Source organism: Onychostoma macrolepis, chromosome 15 (genome assembly GCF_012432095.1).
Source record: "Onychostoma macrolepis isolate SWU-2019 chromosome 15, ASM1243209v1, whole genome shotgun sequence".
Taxonomy (NCBI): Eukaryota; Metazoa; Chordata; class Actinopteri; order Cypriniformes; family Cyprinidae; genus Onychostoma; species Onychostoma macrolepis.
In genome coordinates this window covers 2,414,557-2,427,419 of record NC_081169.1, presented here as the reverse complement: position 1 = coordinate 2,427,419, position 12,863 = coordinate 2,414,557, and positions in this window count along the sequence as shown.

Sequence of the window (12,863 nt, the reverse complement as noted above, 5' to 3'; positions counted from 1 at the left end):
TTGCCTCTTCAAGATTAATCGCTCTATGTATTCCCCAATTGTAAGTCGCTTTGGATAAAAGCGTCTGCTAAATGATTAAATGTAAATGTAATGTAAATATATATATATATATATATATATATATATATATACACACACACACAGTCCTGCATTTACATAAAGGTTTTAATAGAAACCCTATAGCACTTTCACAACTAGAGATTTTACATTTATTTTATAATCACTGACTGCCATTCATTTCAGTTCAGTGAGTCCTCACTAACTGAGTTCTGCATACCCATGAAAACCAGAGCCATTGAAAAAGAGAGTTGCAACAATCCGATAGACTTTAAATGGAATCTGAGGTTTCTGAAGTAACATATCGTGGGGTAACCATTTGTTTCAAACACTGAATAGTTTCAACACTGAACCCCATTCATTATCGTGTTTCCTAAGCACACTCACTGGTAAGTTGATGAAATGACTGCATTTTTTTTCTCATGACATTTGAATGCATTAGCTGACCTCTCATGAATCTAATCAGTAGTGGTATCCTCTGTAGTCAGCTTTAGTTAATGTTCATAATTAGATAACAACTAGTTAGATTCTAACTGCAGTTGGCTAATGCAAGAAGCACTTTACTAGCTAATTCAGATAGTTCAGTATATATGCACAATGGCACAATATTTGATGTTATTTTCTCTGTCCTTCAACAAATCGGACTTGAAATGAAACAATCAGAGTTTGAAATTAACACCTTCCAACTCATCAAATGTGAGTTATGATTCATTAAAAAGGTTCATGACATGGATTTTTAAATTATTATTTTAATGTTCCTTGAGGTTTACTTATAATGTTAATAAATTTTTTTGCAACAACAACAAATAAATTTTAAAAATGTGGATAATTTTCGACCCTCATTCTGACCCTCTCTCTAAAACGACCTGTTTTAAGGGGCGTGTCCTTTAAAGCTTCACAGTATTCGGCCAGTTATGATTGGCTAACATCATAGGACACAGTATCAATGCCCCCTTATTGCATATGAGTGTTTTGACAACATGATCAAAATAAAACCGTCATTTCCAGACAAAGCATTATGAAATCATTTACTTACTGTTTGTGAGGCAGCTGAAAGGTTCTTTCACTGCATTTGTCCTGATGACAGACTTTCTCAAAGCCTTAAGCAACAAGAATGTTGCACTTAACCAATGACCAAAACAAATATTTTGGCAAAACCCACGTAACCTGTAAGCATGTTGCCTTCAACAGATGGCCTAAAGAATGTTGCCAATGCCTTAAAAGTTTAAGCAACATGTTCTCAATAGCACCGGATAGGCTTAAGAAAAACATGTTTCCAATTATAGCTTTAACTATAACTTTACCCAGATGGAAAAGACGTAGTATTAAATGTATTAAAAATAAACTTGAAATTCAAGTAGTATGTTTATAATACATTTGTATTCCCAACATGCTTATTTGAAGTGCATTAAAAATATACTGAATTGCATTTTAATATATTTCTAAAAAGTATACTTGAAGTACTTTTGTATTAAATATATGCTTAGTTGTACTTCTAAGAAATATGCTAAACACAAGCATACTTATGTACTTCTAAAACGTATACTAGAAATACTTTGGTAATAAATATATGCTTAGTTACACTTTTAAGGAATATGCTAACCACAAGCACACTTTTAATATATTCCTAAAAAGTATAGTATAGTTAATAAAAATATTCTTAGTTTCACTTTTAAGGAATATACTAAACTTAAGCATACTTTTAGTGACGTTTTAGTGTATTTACAGAAAACACACTTGTACTGTTACTTAAAGTATATTTTATGTGTACTTTGCCTATAAGAACATAACTGATGTGATTACACTTTTAGTGGGTTTTTAATGTACTTTATAACCATGTGTAGGCCTACTGCAATTTATTTTAAATATTTATGTATTTATAATTTTAATATTTGGAAAAGTACGATATTTGAAAAAAACAAACAAACAAAAAACATATATATATTTTTTTTAACCCTTACAATGTACAAACATTTGTCAACTATTATGAAGCATTGCAATACTTAAAATATGCTGTTTAATATGTTGTTCAGTTTTACTTAAAACGGTATACTTTGGTTGATTAGGCTGTTGTCCATTGATACATTAATTGTAATAAGCTACTGAAATTCCCACAAGGATTTCAACATCATATCTGAAATGCTTTAAAACAATAAAATAAAATAAATAAATAAAAAATCTTGCATTTACTTCTGTTTAAATTCAAACAACACACTGGCTAAACCTGATTGGTTCCAGAGCCATTGAACGGCTCTGATTGGTTCATGTGATAACGAGCTCGCAACAGCAAGCTTCATAAATCAAATATGATGTGCGTGCAAATGTCCCTTGAATGTTAAATTTAAACAGTTATATTATATAGAGCGATCCTGTATCTTTTGAGCATTTGGAGGAAACCACGCAATTCATATGGATTACTTTGGCGATGTTTTTTTTTGTTAACTTTTTGAAACGTGAACATCTTTGGTGAATCGTCTTTCATCGGAGGGACATACATATTTCATTAAAATATCTCCGCTTTTCTTCCGAAGATGAACGAAAGTCTTAGATGGTTTGGAGCATCTTAAGGGTGAGTGATGACAGAATTCAAATTGTTTTGTGGGAACTATGAAATTAATTAGAAAATATAGCGGTATGTTCTTATTTTTACCAGCTTCTGCGAGCGTGTATGGCGTCTGGCTTTATACCTCACTGTGACCTCAGGTAAGATTTGAAATTTAATTAACGTTATTTGTTTGTACCAATGTTTTTGACACATGCATTGGCAGGGAAAAAAAAGTCTTTATAACATGTACAACATTAACATTTTTTTATTTGCAAAATTAAGTTAATGATCTTTGAAAAACCATGATTATGAACACTTACTTTGTCTTGAGCTGATCACCCAACTGTGGTAGTGTTGGTTGATTGGTGTTTATATTTGTTCAAGCTTGACAATCTTATCGCCTTTATTTTCTAATATATATTTCTCATTACAGATAAGAACAAAGATCAAATTGTAAGAAGGGTTGCTTATAAGAGAGTATACAGTACATCTGAAACTGCTGAGGCTGGGAAGGTTTTTGAAATCTGAGTGCAGAGACAGGGATGGTAAGTATATTTTAATGTCGTATCTCCTCTGTTATAGAGATTTTTGAATCAGGCCTAATGGAGGGGGATTCGGTCAATCTTGGAAGAAAAACGTTAGCAATGTGTCCATTACAGGTGGCAAATTTGTGTCATTCAGTCATTCATTCTGTTTATTTATTTATTTTTATTTTTTTGGATGACTAACTTATTTTATTTTTTAATAGTGGCAACAGAGGTGAAGAGGGTGTATGTTAGCATTACGACAACATACATATTCATGCAAGATACCCTAGGTTACAATAAACCACAATCAACATACCCTCTAATACTCACAGGTTGCTTTATTGAAATAATTTATCAAATAATATCAGTGAGTTTGTACTTGAACTCTGCTCACTGTAAGTGCTGTTGTTGGGCTTCTAATCATATGTTCAATGTAACTCATAGAGTGCTGTACAGTGACGACAGGCAAGAGGATAAGAATGGACAATCATATGTCACGCTTGATGAGGATATTGTCAAAAGGTAAACTAAATTCTAATGAATTTATAATGGTCCTCGGTCACACCAGCATCACTCCAGTCCTCGGGTACTCTGGCTCCACCAATGATGCTCGTCCCTGCGGCTGTGCCCAGGTCTCTGGAACCTCCATCTGCGTCTTCGGGTCCACCAGCTCTGTCTCCATCGGTCGGACCCCAGATGTCGGCAGCCACACCATCTACATCTTGGCTCCTCGCTCCCTCGATTCTGCTGGGTTGTTGTCAGCACTGGGATGCTCTGGGTCTGTGCCATGTGCCAAACACCATCTAAGCCGCCAGGGCATCATCGTCATCCTCTCATCACCATCCCTTCACCACATCCTGCCATCATCCCGCACCTTTGCCTCTCACCATCCCTACGGCATCTCCTCGTCCACCTCCAAAACCCCCTCCATCCTTCCCTATTCTGTTGCTTGAACTTTATCATCTTCATCGTCAGTCTTTACACACACATTCACTTCTGCACTTTGTTTTTCAGTAAATTTGTATTTTTTTCTTCAGAAAATTGCATTGTAATTTTTATTTATTTATTGATGTAAAATTATGTACTTTTCAGTAATACAGGTATAACTGAAATGTTCTACAAATTGATAAGATAGCTCTGCCATAGCATTTCAGTCTTTTTTCAATTATTATAATGTTTTTTGTATAATGTTTTAAAATGTACTTGAGTGTAGTAATAGAAATATAAAGTGCATTTTTAGTAGTGTGTTTTTGTTTTTCACCAAGGTATATATGCTGCTGTACTTTTTTTTTAATGTACTTTATGAATATTTGTAATGTACACAACAAAATATATAATACATTAAAGTTTTCTAGATATCAAAGTGTGCACGTGTGTATATACTGAAAAAAGCAGCTTTATAATATACTAGTAGTGTAATGCTAATGCATTTCTAATGAGCTGAAATACAATTGAAATGTACTTGAAATACATTAAAACGATACTTCAAATACACTCTAACTATAGTTCATGCAGTATTAAAAGTACATTTTAAATGTATTTTAAGAAATACACTTAAATTGCACTAAGTATACTTAAAGTGGTTCCATTTTAACACAATTTCACTATATTAAATATATTGCAAATAGATTAAAATTGAACCTAAACATATATTGAAATACACTTAATATACTTAAAGTTGTTTCAAAATAATACATTTAATATGCACTTAATATAGTATAGTTTTAATATATTAAGTGTGTCTGAGAAAAAGCACAATTTAAATATATTTCTTTTTCACCTGGGAAAGAACAAGCATGTTCCAAATACGACCGGATTGCTCCGGAACAAGCATGTTCCTAATAATACAGCTGGAACATAAGAACAAGCATGTTCCCAATAACGACCAGGAATCTGTGCTGTAAGTACTAAAAAATAAAGGCGACTTGACTAGGTTAAAGAGGACATAACACACAGTTTCGGCCAATCTCATGTTAATCTTGAGAACCTATAGTGTAGTATTGCATTATTCACATCTCCAAAGAGTCTTCAGTTTATAAAAGAAAGATACAGCTTAGGATTCCGCCCCGAAAACAGCTGAGCTCCTGGAGGCAAGCCGTGGCGGAGTTGAAGAGTCGCATGGCACTTACGGGCCGATTGGCAACAATCACAGTTATTTGATTCAGTTTTACAGCAGCTCCTAGTCATGACGGGGATCTTTGTCACTGGGACTGCTCCGTCTTTTAGTATCAAACGATGTGCAAATCCAGTGTCAGAATGTACCTTGTTATAAAACATTCGTCACCGAAATGACGGGAGCAAACAAACACGTTTGTGAAACTCCGTTGCTGCGCCGGAAAAATTGCATCCATTGTTCACATAAGACTGAATAAGGTTATCTTTTCCTCACATCCAAAAACACATCTTTAGAGACATTCTTCTCTGCTGCACTGATGATGACTTCCGTACCATGAAGGAAACGTGCTGAGCTCTTGCTCTCGATCGGGTCGCCAAGTGCGCGCGCGCATAACAATCCAACTATTAACGGTGTAAACAACTCAGAATGCATGAAATGGCATTGTATCCCCCTTTAAGCGCAGCATATTGCAACGACAAGTGTATGCCAGTAACACAGTACCGCACATTGCCTACTAAACAACTAAATGAGCCTAAGCAACACGGATAGTCATAGCCACACGCATGTTGCCAATAACCTGAGAGCATTAAAAGGAACTTAACTTGTGAAGATGTTCGAGAGAGTGAAACATAGCAGCTGTGGCGAGGATGCTTGATCTGTTGATATCCTTCTTGGGGATGAAGTTCCCATCTGAACTTGTTCATGAGTCGGTCACATAACTCGTGGAGTCAATTTCAATAATGTAGTGATGCGTGAAGTAATGCTTGCTAACTCAGTCACTTCTGAATCAGGCAGCTTATGATCAATGCAGTGAATCACGTGTTCAAGTTAACAAACTTGAATGAATCGGAGGTGAGTCCATTGGGGAACCAAATTCCACTCGGATACCGGATACCTAGTGATGATGGTGTTTTGCCTGCCGAATTCACCATTTAATTAGCTATTGAGCAATGCGAAAAATGCTGATAATATTGAAGGGCCTTATATATGAATGCTTCGATAGGTGTCGTATTCCTATAGGTAGATGGGGATCAGCTGAGAGTCAGCTGATGCGAGATTGACTAACATGACCTGCCAGAACTAAAGCTAGGCTAGATCAACATTGAGGGGCTAGTTCCCCCAATAATTAGAAATCACTAAACCTTTTTCTCAAATATTGAGAGAGAGAGAGAGAGAAGTGTACGTGCGTCTGTGCATCTCTTTTTACAATGACTGAGTTTAACGTGACTTCAAAAACAGAGATTTTATCCTCTCCTTGCTGGAAAATGTACTGTAACGATTCAGTATTTAAACTGTTATTAATAAAAGTCGTGGGGCAGCATTGACAAGTTTCTTTGCTCCTGGATGTGAGCTGCACGATCTCCGATATGTGTGTGTGTGTGTGTGTGTGTGTGTGTGTGTGTGTGTGTCAGTAAGACAGTGTCATCCTGTCCATGCTTTGCTCACCACCAGATGTTGTCTTCTCTTTACATTGACTCTCACACCACACAAACTTTTACATGTCACACCGGACTACAGTTCCCATGATCCATTGCACTGTTTGCACACACAGCTGAATGCACTGATTACACATACACAGCTGAATCCATTCAGACACGCTTTATAAGTCTTGGACTTCCTCTTTCAGATCGTTGAGTATTGTTCTAGCGTTTAGCACTCTCCTAGTGTTAGCTGCCTTACCGAGCCTTTCCGTGTTTCTGTTTGGTCTCTAGTATTGTTCTGCGTTTATCACTCATCTAGTGATAGCTGCCCTACGGAGCCTAGTTTCTAGTTCTAGTCTAAGTCTAGTCAATTTGTGTTTCTTGTTTGCTGTTTCCTGTTCTCCTGCCTGTGTATCTTGGATTAACCCTTTGCCTGCTGTTTCGGAATCTGTTTGCACCTCGCTTGGACTATTGCTTGTGTATCTGGATTATCTTGTTGCCTTGCCCTGTTGGATATTGTCCGTTGATCGAAGACCCACGCATAGACCCCATGTTCAGTTCATGTTCTTTTTATTATAAGGGCTGTACAACTGTCAGATTATCACTGATTTGAGTTGAGGCAGTGTGGTTAAATCAGAGAGTGTGTGAGAGAAACAAGTGCATCACAAGATAACACAATTTTTCTTAATAACATAAGATGTCATTGTGTGCAGCTTCAAATTTAGATTTTCACCGAACAATTTTGCCTTTCTTTCTTTTCATCTTTCATGTTTGCCATGCAAAAATCAAAGCCGAGCAGTGATGTGATCAAAAGAAAAGTCCACGTTTCACTGCCAGGCCTACTTGAACTGACTCATCTGTGTGCTCACATCACAGGAGATCAGGGTGACACAGCCCAGGTTTGGCATTAACTCAGACTGGCACTGGTCTCCCAGCATGAGGCCTGGCAGCATCAAAGCAGTGTCAGACACAACTACATAATATAGTTCCTGAAACAGAGACAAGTGAGAAGACCACTGCCAAAATAAAGACTGGCACCCACTTGAAGGCTGTACAGAAGAGTTTTTACTTCAAATTCCACCTTTATTAAATGGTCGACTATGAACATTGACCCCTTATGCATTTTATGAGCTGAATTAAGTGTCGATTTTGGTTTAAATATTTCAAAGGATTTGAGAGAGCTAACATAATAAGATGGAGGTGCAATTTGAGCCCCTGGCAAGTGTGCTTGGTTCATTTCTTAAGATGAAAATCAAAAATGTTTTTTGTAATTTTCTATACATTTCTTAATATTACTCATATGTAATCGTGGAGTAAAATTAGAATTAAGCTTTTTTTTTTTTTTACTGCAAGACAAGATTTACGGTGGTTAACAATTAAAATGCTAAAATGCATTACTTTATAGACATGATGACTGCAGTGGATGCAGTTAACAAACTTAGCCTATATTTGTTATAAATTCATATATGTTTACTATGTAATAAGCAAATTAAATGTAATGGGGTATTATGGGATGATAGCAGCAATGTTGACAGATATGCAGTAATGCTTTTTTTTTGTTTACATAATGCCACAGACAGTCAGTTTTTGTTTTCAGCACACATTATATATTTAAAGGCAGAGGTTGGGGGAAATTGTTCTGTAGCACTGGACTTTCATATTTCATAAACTGTATAAGCACTATTGGTTTGTTTAAACAAAGACTTTAAATGTCCTGGAGAGGCAGCAATGTAGCCCTGTAAAATAGCCCTGCTCTTAGCAAAAACAGCTTGAAAAAGTACATTTTTTTCCTCCAGAAAATTCTAAATAGTGTGACAAATAATGAATTATAATGAATGCATAATGCATTATAAAAAACCTTGTAAGATGTTTTATATCATCTTATAAATAATCATAACAACAATTATAATACATTATAATGCTTACACATTTGTGGTTATAACTTTTAAGATTATGATTATTTATAACACAATGAACACCATATTAAATCGACTTTTAAATTTATAATGGACTATATATCTATCTTGACATTGTTTATTTAAGATCTGCACAATATCTTAATACTCCAATGACTGCTAGTTGACAGTGTTAATTTCGTCAACAAAGACGACAACGAAAAATATTCGTTAATAAACCTTTTTTTCTGTGACTAAGACGAGATGTTGACGAGCTAAAACTAATATCTGATGATAAAAACTATGAGGAAATTTATGCTGCGTCTTCGTTAACAAGACGAGACGGGACTAGAATGTTATTTGAGGACTACTGGACATTCAAAATACTTCCTATAGGCTAAGTTAACTGTCTTGTCTTTCGAAATGTGCGTCCCTGTCATTGGATTACAATCAGATGAGGTGCGTTCGCATATCTAGTCTCAGTATGACAGCCAGTGGACGGAGAGGCTACCAAAACGCGAACTAGCGATCTGAAACAATGGCCTCAGCACCCGAAGGGTGAAGGGTGAAGGCGGATAGGCGGAATCACGCTGATAGAAACGCTCTCTCTCGCGCACGCTCCACTTTTTCAGTCTCGTACAGCACGCGATCAAATACACACACAGCAGTCCAAATGTCTATAGTGTAGAGTATCTCACGTAAAACAGTCGGTTATGGCAACGTAAACGTAAAAGTGAACGTAAACAGGTGGGTGAAAACTGAATGTGTGTCAGTATTACACGCATCCGTCTAAAATGGACAGCATTCCTAATTAAATACCTATCTGTGTCATTAATGTTAACCAACAAAAGATGTTAAATAAATGTATACTACTGTATCTGAAATTTTTTTAATTTGTATCTCTACCAAAAAAAATGTATATTTATTCCAGTTTTTCCAAATTCAATTCTTGATTCAAATTTCACATAAGCTTAATTGATTTAAGAATTAATGACTATTTTTGTTTGAAGACTATATATAAAACAGCTACCAAAATAAATGTTGGTAACTGCAGTTTGACTAAAAGTAATGACTAAAAGTTGACAAAAATGCAGTGACATTTAGACTAAAACCATGAAAGACTCAAATGACTAAAATGTGATCAAGACTAAGTATTTTCATCTCAAGATAAAGACTAAGACTAAATCAAAAAGGCCTGCCAAAATTAACACTGGTTGACATGTAGTGGCAGAGTTACTTAACAACAGCTGTCTAAAGGGTACCATCAAAATAATCAAACTGATATTAAAATAAAAATAATTCAAAGCAAATGTGTCATATTAAACATTCATCTGATCTGATATTTGATCTGATGGCTGTTTGAGAAAACAATATTACTATTGTTTTTACTATACTTATAAGTGGTCTTTGATTGCTTTAAGTAAAGTATAGCAGAAAGATGGCAAGACATGAGACTTATAATACATTATAACTATGAGATATAATCCATTGTAACTTAAGTGGATGCAACGTGTTTACTGTGTGTTATAAATCACCATACTCTTAAAAGCTATAACCACAAATAAGTAACTATTATAATACATTAAAACTGTTCTTATGAATATTCATAAGATGATATAACATATTATAAGGTTTTTTATAATGCATTATGCATTCATTATAATGCCTTGAAAATACCCTTATAATGTGTTATAAATATGGGCTTCATAGAAAGAATTTTGTTTCTAGCCCTTACGGTTCAAAAGTTATGAGCAGAAATATGAGTGCAAATTTGGCCTGTTGGTGGCGCTAGAGAGTTTAAATTAGAGAATCCAAATTTGTTATGTTTAATGTTTAGACTGTCCTCTAACTTTGTGCCAAATTTCATATCTTTCCCAAAAGGGGTTGTTTATGTTTTGTAGCACTATGCTAAAGCGTTCGTAAAATACCGCATTTTACTACAAGATCCAAAATGGCAGACATAGAAATATTGTGTAGCACTTTATTTTACAGTCCTGTTTCGCATGTACACATTATATACTTATACAAGGTTATCAACTTTCTAAGGTAAGTACTATATACATACTGTAAAATAAAGTGTAACCAAAAATTGGGTACCATTTGATTCGGTATGTTGAACCCAATCTAAAAAGACCAGTAAGAGATTTTTTAATTTTTTGTTCTTAGCACATAACATATGAAGTTAAACTGGGCCTTCATGTTTTATAAGCAATTTTTGTTTGTTTAAACAAACACTTTAAAGAAGCCTAATAAATGTCAGCAAAATATTCTTGTAAAACAGCCCTACTATTAACAAAAAAAAAAAAAAAACAGGACTGAGAAGGACTGTTTCAATAGAGAATATTTCTGCGCTAGCTACTGGCAAAGAAAGGGAGAAAATACAAGAAAGAGAGAGAATGTGTCCTGTTATGAGGAGTAATATCCATGTGTCTGACAGAATCTGGGGCATTTCATGCTGATTGTATTATGTAAAAAAAATAAAATAAATAATGTATATAAAATAATGCACTTTTCAGAGTCTATCCATCATTGTTTCATCACACTCTGTCCTTTACAAGAGGAGAGAGAAAGAGATGAGGAGGAGCGCCTTTCCTCCTCTGTCTTCTATCGGACACGCTCTCATCTTTCTCAGACAGCCAAACAGGAGCTGGTGTAATTGAATTGAATGAGGCTATCTCTGAAATTGCCCACATGAATTCTATTGCATTATGCCACAAGCGTGACCTGTAGAAAGCAAATGGTGCAGTAATTGTTTTATCTTCTCCTCTGTTGCTGTCCAATAAAAAGTTCAGTTGATCTGTATCAAGGTAATAACCCAAAACTAGCCAAAACTTTCTTCTTCTCATGCAATGCTTAAATGCATTTGCATAAAATAATTAAGCTTTCCCATAATCAAATGTAATATGGCACAAACGTCCCTTTAGCTCCAGTGATATTTCCATATATGTTACCTATAATATCATCACATGCATTGTATCCTTTGGAAATATGAGTTATGAGCTATGGATATGGATATATGTTATATACATTTTCCTTAAATCATCCTGGTGACCCATTTTTTAAGGTTTGAAAACCTGTGGTCTAATCCAGAGGTGCCTAATCCTGTCCGTGGAGATCTACCTACCTGCAGAGCTATGTTCTCAGAAGTACCAAGCTGAAGATGTGACAGATTGTGACACTGGGATAACAGCTTTTATGTCTTCAAAAATAGCACCAGACTTTTTCTCCTTCATATCTGATTGAAGGAATGTAAAACTGATTCGGTCCAGCACAACTCATAATGTCGACCTCCTACTGACCTTCAAAATCATGGAAAGGCGGCAAAAAAGAACAAAAACCTAATCTAAGAATTTATAATAATTAACCAGACATGTCCATGCCACCAGATATTCCTACATATCTGTGTGATGGTTCCAGTGAACAGTTATTGTGTGATGGTTCCATGCTTCAGTTTTTGAAGCCTTGGGAGTGAGAATGGGTTGCCTCTCTCCTGTCCCAGCACTCCACAAAAATTACACAGATTTTTGTAACACTCAGGAAAAGTGGTTTATTTGACAAGCTCAAAAAAAAAAAAAAAGGTACAAAGACAGTAGCAAATAAAGCTTTGGGAGGGGACCAGGCAAAAATAACAAACAAAAGGTCTATCTTAGGGAGGAGTACTTTCTAAACTCACAAAACAAAGTTAAAAACAAACAACAGAAGTCTTACCTTACTCCCTTTCTAACCAAAAAGGACAAAACTTGGACATTAAAAAAAAAAAAAAAAGGCATCCACCTCCCTACTGCTCCAAAAATGACAATTATAAAGTTTGGACTTAAATCTAAAGTTGTGAATTAACCTGAGCAAAACAGAGTAACAACATCGCTTCAAAGATCCAAAGGTCAATACGTTGTACACTAACAAGAACGCCAACAGATCAACTACTAGCACACATGATAATGTCTGGAACAGGAGAAAACCGTCTCAGGAGGCAGCGGCGGCAAAGAAGGACATCTACAAAAGGAGTCTCCAGCTTTATCCACAAGCTCTCCCTCCAGCAGCCAATCAGAGCTAGCCAGTAGTTGATGACAATAAGGACCAGCTGATCTTCATTAAGCTTTGCATGGAGTAGAGGGAGGAGAGAGAGAGAGAGAAAACAAAATACCAAAACACTGCCAAGTGCAACACTGCTATTTTATTTGCGCTTATTTCATTCATAGAGTTTATACTCATTTACTTCACACACTTGTTACTGCGTTGTAATTTTAGAGGTTTATGTAAAACAACAAGATTTCCTTTGGCTCACCGGTTCCTGCACAGTTT